Source organism: Panulirus ornatus, chromosome 22 (assembly GCF_036320965.1).
Source record: "Panulirus ornatus isolate Po-2019 chromosome 22, ASM3632096v1, whole genome shotgun sequence".
NCBI lineage: Eukaryota > Metazoa > Arthropoda > Malacostraca > Decapoda > Palinuridae > Panulirus > Panulirus ornatus.
In genome coordinates, this window is record NC_092245.1 from 23,049,308 (window position 1) to 23,061,450 (window position 12,143).

The 12,143-nt window shown below is 40.9% G+C and overlaps 1 long non-coding RNA gene across 1 annotated transcript in view; it reads right to left on the reverse strand.

Moving 5' to 3' along the window:
* LOC139756487 (uncharacterized) overlaps positions 1–12,143 on the reverse strand; it is a 520,136-nt gene that overhangs the window by 89,861 nt on the left and 418,132 nt on the right. The gene's annotated exons all lie outside the window — the stretch shown is intronic.

Consider the following 12,143-nt stretch of genomic DNA (forward strand, 5'->3'; position numbering starts at 1 on the left):
TATATATATATATATATATATATATACATATATATAATTTATCATAAGTAATCGCTGTTTCCCGCGTCAGCAAGGTAGCGCCAGGAAACAGACGAAGAATGGCTCATCCACTCATATACACATATATATACATAAAGGCACATATACGCACATGTACATACATATACATTTCACCATATACATACATATACATACACATACACAGACATATTCATTATTCACATGTACATATCCATACTAGCTTGCCTTCATCAATTCCCGTTGCTACCCCGTCCCGCAGGATACAGCATCGCTACCCCTTGCTTCACCGAGGTAGCGCCTGGAAAAGAGACAAGAAAGGCCACATTCGTTCACAGTCTCTAGCTGTCATGCACCGAAACCACAGCTCCCTCTCCAAATCCAGGCTCCACAGACCTTTCCATGGTTTACCCCAGACGTTTCACATGTCCTAGTTCAGTCCATTGACAGTGGGTCGATCCCGGTATACCACATCGTTCTAATGCACTCTATTCCCTGCACGCCTTTCACCCTCCTGTATGTTCAGGCCCCGATCGCTTAAAATCTTTTTCATTCCATCCTTCCACCTCCAATTTGCTCTTTCGCTTCTCCTTGTTCCCTCTGCCTCTGATACATATATCCTCTCTGTCAATCTTTCCTCACTCATTCTCTCCATGTGACCAAACCATTTCAACAAACCCTCTTCTGTTCTGTCAACCACACTATTTTCATTTCCACACATCTCTCTTACCCTTCCATTATTTACTCGATCACACCACCTCACACCACATAATGTCCTCAAACATTTCATTTCCAACACATCCATCCTACTCCGTACAACCCTATCTATAGCCCATGCCTCGCAACCATATAACATTGTTGGAACTACTTTTCCTTCAAACATACTTATTTTTGCTCTCCGAGAGAACGTTCTCTCCTTCCACACATTCTTCATAGTTCCCAGAACCTTCGCCCCCTTCCCCACCCTGCGACTCACTTCCACTTCTATGGTTCTATCCGCTGCTAAGTCCACTCCCAGACATCAAAAACACTTCACTTTCTCCAAATTGTTCTTCATTCAAACTTTCATCCCAATTAACTTGTCCCTCAACCTTACTGAACCTTGCTCTTATTCGCGTTTACTCTAATCCTTCTCCTTTTACAAACTTTTACAAACTCAGTCACCAACCTCTGCAATTTCTCACTCGAATCAACCACCGGAGGTGTATCATCGGCAAACAACAACTGACTCACTTCCCAGACCCTCTCATCCCTGACAGACTGCATACTCGCTCCTCTCTTCAAAACTCTTGCATTTACCTCCCTAACCACTCCATCTAAAAACAAATCAAACAATCATGGGGTCATCACAAACCCCTGCCGCAAACCGACATTCATTGGGAACCAATCACTTTCCTCTCTTCCTATTCGTACACATGCCTTACATCCTTTGTAAAAGCTTTTCACTGCTTCTAGCTACTTGCCTCCCACACCATATACTCTTAAAACCTTCTACAAACAATCTCTATCAACCCTGTCATATGCCTTCTTCAGATCCATAAATGCTGCTCACAAATCCATCTGTTTTTCTAAGTATTTCTCACATACATTCTTCAAAATAAACACCTTAGCCACACATCCTCTACCACTTCTGAAACCACACTGCTGTTCCCCAGTGTGAAACTCAAGGGTAAAGGAGAAGAATGGTTTGGGATAGTCCTGAGAGCAAAGTCAGGGGTTGGTGAGAGGACAAGAGCTAAGGATGGAGTAGCAATACTCCTGAAGCAGGAGTTGTGGGAGTATGTGACAGAGTGTAAGAAAGTATATTCTAGATTGATGTGGGTACAACTGAAAGTGGATGGAGAGGGGTGATTATTGGTGTCTATGCACCTGGTCATGAGAAGAAAGATCCTGAGAGACAGGTGTTTTGGGAGCAGCTGAGTGAGTGTGGTAGCAGGTTTGATGCACTAGACTGGGTTATAGTAATGGGTGATTTAAATGTGAAGGTGAATAATGTGGCAGTTGAGGGTATAACTGGTGTACATGGGGTGTTCAGTGTTGTGAATGGAAATGGTGAAGAGCTTGTGGATTTGTGTGCTGAAAAAAGACTGGTGATTGGGAATACCTGTCTTAAAAAGAGATATACATTAGTATACGTATGTGAGTAGGAGAGATGGTCAAAAGGCATTATTGGAATACGTCATAAGTGATAGGCTTGTAAAAGGGAGATTTCTGGATGTTAATGTGCTGAAAGGGGCAGCGAGGAAAGATTGACAAAGAGGATATATGTGTCGGAGGTGGAGGGAACGAGGAGAAGTGGGAGATCATATTGGAGGTGGAAGGATGGAGTGAAAAAGATTGAGCGATCGGGGCCTGAACATAACAGGAGGGTGAAAGGCGTGCAACGAATAGAGTGAACTGGAACGAAGTGGTATACCGGGGTCGACGTGCTCTCAATGGATTGAACTAGGGCATGTGAAGCGTCTGGGGTAAACCATGGAAATTTTTGTGAGGCCTGGATGTGGAAAGGGAGCTGTGGTTTCGGTGCATTACACATGACAGCTAGAGACTGACTCAGTGTGAACGAATGTGGCCTTTGTTGCCTTTTCCTAGCGCTACCTCGTACGCATGCGGGGGCAGGGGGGTGCCATTTCATGTGTGGCGGGGTGGCAGCGAGAATGGATGAAGGATACATGTATGAATATGTACATAAGTATATATGTTTATGTCTGTGTATGTGTAAGTATGTATACGTTGAAATTTACAGGTATGTATATGTGTGTGTGTGGGCGTTTATGTATATACATGTGTATGTGGGTGGGTTGGGCCATTCTTTCGTCTGTTTCCTTGCGCTACCTCACTAAGGCGGAAGACAGCGACTAAGTACAATAATAATAATAATAATAATAATAATAATAATAATAATAATAATATACAACCCACTTCACTCGTCCTAGTACCTTGTTTACAACGGATCACGGTCCTTTCTCGATCCGCCAAACACATTCCACGAGGTAATTACGGGAGCGTCTCGCCTTGTCACAAACACACACACATTCTCTCTCTCCCAAAACTCACACCATGTGAACTCTATTTATCAAAAAATTTTCTCTCTCTCTGCCGCATGTCATTTTTTCGATGTTATCTAAATTGCTTTCTGAATCATTTGCATTTTCTTGTCTAATGTTTTTTTTTTTTTTTTTTCTTTCAATCACATTGCTTCCTTCATTCGTGGGTTCTTGCACGTTTTATTCAGTCTACGAACCAACACTGTAATATCCCGTCCATCTTGTGGTCATCTGTTACTTTGTGTTTTCCTCTTGTGTCTGTTTTCCTGGCGCTACCATGCTGAAGCAGGGGTTAGCGATGCTCTTGCCTGTGTGGCGGGGTAGCGCTAGCAATGGATGAAGGCAAGCAAGTATGAATATGTATGTATGTTGATATGCATATGCATGTATATGTTGGTATGTATATGTATGTATATATGCGTGTATGGGCATTTATATATATATATATATATATATATATATATATATATATATATATATGAGTGGATGGGCCATTCTCTGTCTGTTTCCTGGCGCTACCTCGCTGACGCGGGAGACGGCGATCAAGTATGATAAACTATAATATAGAAAAAACAATGAGTTCTATCCAACTTTTACCAAAAAAACAAACAGTTAAAAGCGGTTTTACGCTCTTGAAAATCTACCAGCACCCGGATTATAAACAGTCGTGATATATTTTCCCAGTGTTGCAGTTCAACAACCCTAGAGTGAAACACTGAGCCTCCCTGGCTGGGTAGATCGTACTGTGGAAAAAAAAAGAAGAAATATATTGTTCGTATCCCCTTGCGCGCTTTTTTTTTTTTTTTTTTTTTCCTTCAGTCTTTTTTCGGAACATTTTCTTTTAGTAATGCGGTGATTTTCTTTTACACCAAACTTTTATATTTTGAAAAGCACCAACGCCGCCTGCTCGGGTGGGTAGTTTATCGCGTGTGATTCTCCAAAGTTTCCAGTTTTATCTCCCCAAGTTGGACAAGATCCACCTCACAGCTTATACCACAGTTCTCCTGAGTAGAATGATGTCTGTGGCTGCAGGTAACTCCTCCTCGACCACTGGAAGGTTACCTGAATCTATCTAGATCCTTACAAAAAGCATCTGCATATAAGAGCCAGCGAGACAAGCTAATCTCTTATCACCGAGAGAGATAATGGAATTACGTTATCCAGATCCATGAGGATCGTGTTAGTAATAGTGGTCACTTTCGGGTAAGTTTTCCTCGCTCCTAGACCCTCAGAAGGTCATGTTAGTATTAAGATATAGCCGGGGTGAGCTAAGCCAAGATGCGGGTGGGTGGGACCGGGTTATCCCAAAGTGCTATTGGGATTACCAAGTAATGTGGTTAGTGGGATCACGGTCTCCTAAGATTCTACAGAGGGGGTTCACTGTGTACAACAAGTGGGATCATAATATCCCCCAAGAGCCTGTAGTGTTCTCGCTGTAAAAGGATTCAATGGGACCGAAAGAGCTTCCACCCATCTAACGATCCTAGGGTTCTGTACCACATTTAAAAGGTGAATATTCAGTGCATATAACAATCCTTCCAATATTACCTCATTCAGGTACTGGTATGTTGTTGCACAGCAGAGAACATGGACAGAGTATGAGACACAGACAGCATGAATCCGCGGGTAAGAACAAGTTACAAAATCCAATCAGGATCCCTAGTTTTTTGTCTTTCCCTTAAAGCCGATCAGGTCTAAACATCCCCGGATAAGAATGAGATTTCGAGAGGAGGAAAACGAATGGGGAAAAAAAAAAACCGGTCGTTTTCACCCAAAATAATAGTATCTAACGTCAGATAAAATGTCTTGAAGGCCCAGATGGATTTTAAGAAGGATCAACTTTCATCACTCTACTGTAGTAGCACCAAGAAGCAGAAATAAGAACTTGCAAGGTAACGTTGAACAAAGATGTTCATGTATTGAACATACGAGGCTTCATTAGGCTTGAATCTTTTATCATGTTGTTAAGTTATCACTGAAAAATGGCCAAGGTTCTCTGCAGTGCGTTAAAAGAAACGTAGATTAGTTATCTAAGGTTTCGTTAGGTGAGGTTAGGTTGCTATGTTTAAATGTAGGTCAGGTAACTAAGGCTTGGTTAGGTTAGGCTAGGTTCCTATGACTAAGTGCAGGTCAGGTATCTAAGGCTTGGTTAGGTTAGGCTAGGTTCCTATGACTAAGTGCAGGTCAGGTATCTAAGGCTTGGTTAGGTTAATCTAGGTTGCTATGACTAAGTGAAGGTCAGGTATCTAAGGCCCGGTTACGTTAGGCTAGGTTGCTATGACTGCTTAGTTAGGCTTGGTTGCTATGAGTGTTTAGGGTATGCTAGGTTGCTATGACTGTTTGAAGTTCGGTGTGAGAAAAGGAAAATGAAAAGACACACCCGTGATGTAGGCTTAATCTGTAGCGAGACTGCTTTATCCTCGCCTCACACTTCTCCTCGTACCCTTCTTGCAAGGGAGGTAAAAAGAAAACGCAGGTCTGGAATACGAAAGTTGATTCCGAAGTTACAATAACGATGGAATAAACGTTCGCTTTCCATCTAGACTTCTGTTACCAATTTACTTCCCTGCAACTCAACACTTGTCGAAATGAATTTCTGGTTATCATATATATATATATATATATATATATATATATATATATATATATATATATATATATATATATATATATATATATGCATATATTGCGCATATATATATATATATATATATGCGCAACAGTCACCACGGAAAACAGAAAATAAAAACGGAGAGTAATTTCGTTTATTACATTCTCAGACAAAGGATGTAATAAACGAAAGTACTCACCGTTTTTATTTTCTCTTTCCAGTGGTGATTGTTCATATATCTCTTCACAGTGAAGTGAAGGTTCTGCATCTAATATATATATATATATATATATATATATATATATATATATATATATATATATATATATATATATATATATTCTCGATTAATATGGGTAAAACTGAAAGTTGATGGAGAGAGATGGGTGATTATTGGTGCATATGCACCTAGGCATGAGAAGAAAGATCATGAGAGGCAAGTGTTGTGGGAGCAGCTGAATGAGTGTGTTAGTGGTTTTGATGCACGAGACCGGGTTATAGTGATGGGTGATTTGAATGCAAAGGTGAGTAATGTGGCAGTTGAGGGAATAATTGGTATACATGGGGTGTTCAGTGTTGTAAATGGAAATGGTGAAGAGCTTGTAGATTTATGTGCTGAAAAAGGACTGGTGATTGGGAATACCTGGTTTAAAAAGCGAGATATACATAAGTATACGTATGGCCAGAGAGCGTTATTGGATTACGTGTTAATTGACAGGCGCGCGAAAGAGAGACTTTTGGATGTTAATGTGCTGAGAGGTGCAACTGGAGGGATGTCTGATCATTATCTTGTGGAGGCTAAGATGAAGATTTGTATGGGTTTTCAGAAGAGTGAATGTTGGGGTGAAGAGGGTGGTGAGAGTAAGTGAGCTTGGGAAGGAGACTTGTGTGAGGAAGTACCAGGAGAGACTGAGTACAGAATGGAAAAAGGTGACAACAATGGAAGTACGGGGAGTGGGGGAGGAATGGGATGTATTTAGGGAATCAGTGATGGATTGCGCAAAAGATGCTTGTGGCATGAGAAGAGTGGGAGGTGGGTTGATTAGAAAGGGTAGTGAGTGGTGGGATGAAGAAGTAAGATTATTAGTGAAAGCGAAGAGAGAGGCATTTGGACGATTTTTGCAGGGAAAAAATGAAATTGAGTGGGAGATGTATAAAAGAAAGAGACAGGAGGTCAAGAGAAAGGTGCAAGAGGTGAAAAAGAGGGCAAATGAGAGTTGGGGTGAGAGAGTATCATTAAATTTTAGGGAGAATAAAAAGGCCTAGTCCTCCAAAAAAGGCCTAGTCCTCTGTTCTTAACGCTACCTCGCTAACGCGGGAAATGACGAATAGTTTAAAAGAAAGAAAAAAAAAAATATATATATATAGGGAGAATAAAAAGATGTTCTGGAAGGAGGTAAATAAAGTGCGTAAGACAAGGGAGCAAATGGGAACTTCAGTGAAGGGCGCAAATGGGGAGGTGATAACAAGTAGTGGTGATGTGAGAAGGAGATGGAGTGAGTATTTTGAAGGTTTGTTGAATGTGTTTGATGATAGAGTGGCAGATATAGGGTGTTTTGGTCGAGGTGGTGTGCAAAGTGCGAGGGTTAGGGAAAATGATTTGGTAAACAGAGAAGAGGTAGTAAAAGGTTTGCGGAAGATGAAAGCCGGCAAGGCAGCAGGTTTGGATGGTATTGCAGTGGAATTTATCAAAAAAAGGGGGGGGACTGTATTATTGACTGGTTGGTAAGGTTATTTAATGTATGTATGACTCATGGTGAGGTGCCTGAGGATTGGCGGAATGCGTGTATAGTGCCATTGTACAAAGGCAAAGGGGATAAGAGTGAGTGCTTAAATTACAGAGGTATAAGTTTGTTGAGTATTCCTGGGAAATTATATGGGAGGGTATTGATTGAGAGGGTGAAGGCATGTACAGAGCATTAGATTGGGGAAGAGCAGTGTGGTTTCAGAAGTGGTAGAGGATGTGTGGATCAGGTGTTTGCTTTGAAGAATGTATGTGAGAAATACTTAGAAAAGCAAATGGATTTGTATGTAGCATTTATGGATCTGGAGAAGGCATATGATAGAGTTGATAGAGATGCTCTGTGGAAGGTATTAAGTATATATGGTGTAGGGGCAAGTTGTTAGAAGCAGTGAAAAGTTTTTATCGAGGATGTAAGGCATGTGTACGTGTAGGAAGAGAGGAAAGTGATTGGTTCTCGGTGAATGTAGGTTTGCGGCAGGGGTGTGTGATGTCTCCATGGTTGTTTAATTTGTTTATGGATGGGGTTGTTAGGAAGGTGAATGCAAGAGTTTTGGAAAGAGGGGCAAGTATGAAGTCTGTTGGGGATGAGAGAGTTTGGGAAGTGAGTCAGTTGTTGTTCGCTGATGATACATCGCTGGTGGCTGATTCATGTGAGAAACTGCAGAAGCTGGTGACTGAGTTTGGTAAAGTGTGTGAAAGAAGAAAGTTAAGAGTAAATGTGAATCAGGTCAAGGTTATTAGGTACAGTAGGGTTGAGGGTCAAGTCAATTGGGAGGTAAGTTTGAATGGAGAAAAACTGGAGGAAGTAAAGTGTTTTAGATATCTGGGAGTGGATCTGGCAGCGGATGGAACCATGGAAGCGGAAGTGGATCATAGGGTGGGGGAGGGGGCGAGAATTCTGGGAGCCTTGAAGAATGTGTGGAAGTCGAGAACATTATCTCGGAAAGCAAAAATGGGTATGTTTGAAGGAATAGTGGTTCCAACAATGTTGTATGGTTGCGAGGCGTGGGCTATGGATAGAGTTGTGCGCAGGAGGATGGATGTGCTGGAAATGAGATGTTTGAGGACAATGTGTGGTGTGAGGTGGTTTGATCGAGTAAGTAACGTAAGGGTAAGAGAGATGTGTGGAAATAAAAAGAGCGTGGTTGAGAGAGCAGAAGAGGGTGTTTTGAAATGGTTTGGGCACATGGAGAGAATGAGTGAGGAAAGATTGACCAAGAGGATATGTGTCGGAGGTGGAGGGAACGAGGAGAAGTGGTAGACCAAATTGGAGGTGGAAAGATGGAGCGAAAAAGATTTTGTGTGATCGGGGCCTGAACATGCAGGAGGGTGAAAGGAGGGCAAGGAATAGAGTGAATTGGATCGATGTGGTATAGTGGGGTTGACGTGCTGTCAGTGGATTGAATCAGGGCATGTGAAGCGTCTGGGGTAAACCGTGGAAAGCTGCGTAGGTATGTATATTTGCGTGTGTGGACGTATGCATATACATGTGTATGGGGGTGGGTTGGGCCAATACTTTCGTCTGTTTCCTTGCGCTACCTCGCAAACGCGGGAGACAGCGACAAAGCAAAAAAAGAAAAAAAAAAAGAAAAAAAAAAAAAAAAAAATATATATATATATATATATATATATATATATATATATATATATATATATATATATTATCCCTGGGGATAGGGGAGAAAGAATACTTCCCACGTATTCCCTGCGTGTCGTAGAAGGCGACTAAAAGGGAAGAGAGCGGGGTGGCTGGAAATCTTCCCCTCTTTCTTCTTTTTTTTTTTTTTTTCCAAAGGAAGGAACAGAGAAGGGGGCCGGGTGAGGATGTTTCCTCAGAGGCCCAGTCCTCTGTTCTTAACGCTACCTCGCTGAGGCGGGAAATGGCGAATATTATGAAAGAAAAAGAAAAAAAAAAAAAAAAAAAAAAATATATATATATATATATATATATATATATATATATATATATATATATATATATATATATATATCATACAGACCTCCAACAGCCAGGATCGAACCCGGGACCCCTGTGCAACAGGCGGGAGCGCTACTGCTGGGCTATGTTAGCCCCTAATAGGGAAATAGGTTCGATCCTGGCTGTTGGAGGTTTGTATGTTCTATGAAGATGCGCGTTCACATGGAATGTCTTTTTTTTTTTTTCTTAATTTTCCAAAAGAAGGAACAGAGAAGGGGGCTTGGTGAGGATATTCTCTCAGAGGCCCGGTCCTCTGTTCTAAACGCTACCTCGCTAACGCGGGAAACGGCAAATAGTATGAAAGATATATATATATATATATATATATATATATATATATATATATATATATATATATATATATATATATATATATATATATTCTTTTTTTTTTTTATACTATTCGCCATTTCCCGCATTAGCGAGGTAGCGCCAAGAACAGAGGACCGGGCCTCTGAGAGAATATCCTCACTTCGCCTCTTCTCTGTTCCTTCTTTTGGAAAAAAAAAAATATTGTTATTATTTTCTCGGCAATTAAATGTCACCTTCATAAGGCCGACTGTGCAGAGCGATCCTGGCACCTTCTGTCTTCTCCAACGTTCATATTAATAACGGCGAAAGGGAAAAAAAAAAATAATCTTTCATGAGATACTTTTACAAGAATATTCTTTGGCACAGTTTACCTTTGAGAGCTAAAGCTCCCGATCGTTATGGACGGAAAGTTGTACAATATGAACCCGTTTTATGCCGTCATATCTTCCAAGTGAATAACTCTTCATTTTCGTGGCGTAGGCCCCTGCAGGTAATATGAATAAGAAATGACTTCGGTATACTGTATATCTAATATACATGTACATGTATATAGTATATACATATATCTTTTCTTTAAGATAGGAAAGTCGGTACATGCAATAAAATGCCCTAATCAATGTCATCTCGTTAATATATATATATATATATATATATATATATATTTGGTAAAGTGTGTGAAAGAAGAAAGTTAAGAGTAAATGTGAATAAGAGCAAGGTTATTAGGTACAGTAGGGTTGAGGGTCAAGTCAATTGGGAGGTGAGTTTGAATGGAGAAAAACTGGAGGAAGTGAAGTGTTTTAGATATCTGGGAGTGGATGTGGCAGCGGATGGAACCATGGAAGCGGAAGTGGATCATAGGGTGGGGGAGGGGGGCGAAAATTCTGGGAGCCTTGAAGAATGTGTGGAAGTCGAGAACATTATCTCGGAAAGCAAAAATGGGTATGTTTGAAGGAATAGTGGTTCCAACAATGTTGTATGGTTGCGAGGCGTGGGCTATGGATAGAGTTGTGCGCAGGAGGATGGATGTGCTGGAAATGAGATGTTTGAGGACAATATGTGGTGTGAGGTGGTTTGATCGAGTAAGTAACGTAAGGGTAAGAGAGATGTGTGGAAATAAAAAAAGCGTGGTTGAGAGAGCAGAAGAGGGTGTTTTGAAATGGTTCGGGCACATGGAGAGAATGTGAGGAAAGATTGACCAAGAGAATATATGTGTCGGAGGTGGAGGGAACGAGGAGAAGAGGGAGACCAAATTGGAGGTGGAAAGATGGAGTGAAAACGATTTTGTGTGATCGGGGCCTGAACATGTAGGAGGGTGAAAGGAGGGCAAGGAATAGAGTGAATTGGAGCGATGTGGTATACCGGGGTTGACGTGCTGTCAGTGGATTGAATCAAGGCATATGAAGCGTCTGGGGTAAACCATGGAAAGCTGTGTAGGTATGTATATTTGCGTGTGTGGACGTATGTATATACATGTGTATGGGGGTGGGTTGGGCCATTTCTTTCGTCTGTTTCCTTGCGCTACCTCGCAAACGCGGGAGACAGCGACAAAGTATATAAAAAAAAAAAAAAAAAAAAAAAAAAAAAAAAAAAAAATATATATATATATATATATATATATATATATATATATATATATATATATATATATATATATATATATATATATATATATTACAGAGGTATAAGTTTGGTGAGTATTCCTGGTAAATTATATGGGAGGGTATTGATTGAGAGGGTGAAGGCATGTACAGAGCATCAGATTGGGGAAGAGCAGTGTGGTTTCAGAAGTGGTAGAGGATGTGTGGATCAGGTGTTTGCTTTGAAGAATGTATGTGAGAAATACTTAGAAAAGCAAATGGATTTGTATGTAGCATTTATGGATCTGGAGAAGGCATATGATAGAGTTGATAGAGATGCTCTGTGGAAGGTATTAAGAATATATGGTGTGGGAGGCAAGTTGTTAGAAGCAGTGAAAAGTTTTTATCGAGGATGTAAGGCATGTGTACGTGTAGGAAGAGAGGAAAGTGATTGGTTCTCAGTGAATGTAGGTTTGCGGCAGGGGTGTGTGATGTCTCCATGGTTGTTTAATTTGTTTATGGATGGGGTTGTTAGGGAGGTGAATGCAAGAGTTTTGGAGAGAGGGGCAAGTATGAAGTCTGTTGGGGATGAGAGAGCTTGGGAAGTGAGTCAGTTGTTGTTCGCTGATGATACAGCGCTGGTGGCTGATTCATGTAAGAAACTGCAGAAGCTGGTGACTGAGTTTGGTAAAGTGTGTGAAAGAAGAAAGTTAAGAGTAAATGTGAATAAGAGCAAGGTTATTAGGTACAGTAGGGTTGAGGGTCAAGTCAATTGGGAGGTGAGTTTGAATGGAGAAAAACTGGAGGAAGTGAAGTGTTTTAGATATCTGGGAGTGGATCTGGCAGCGGATGGAAC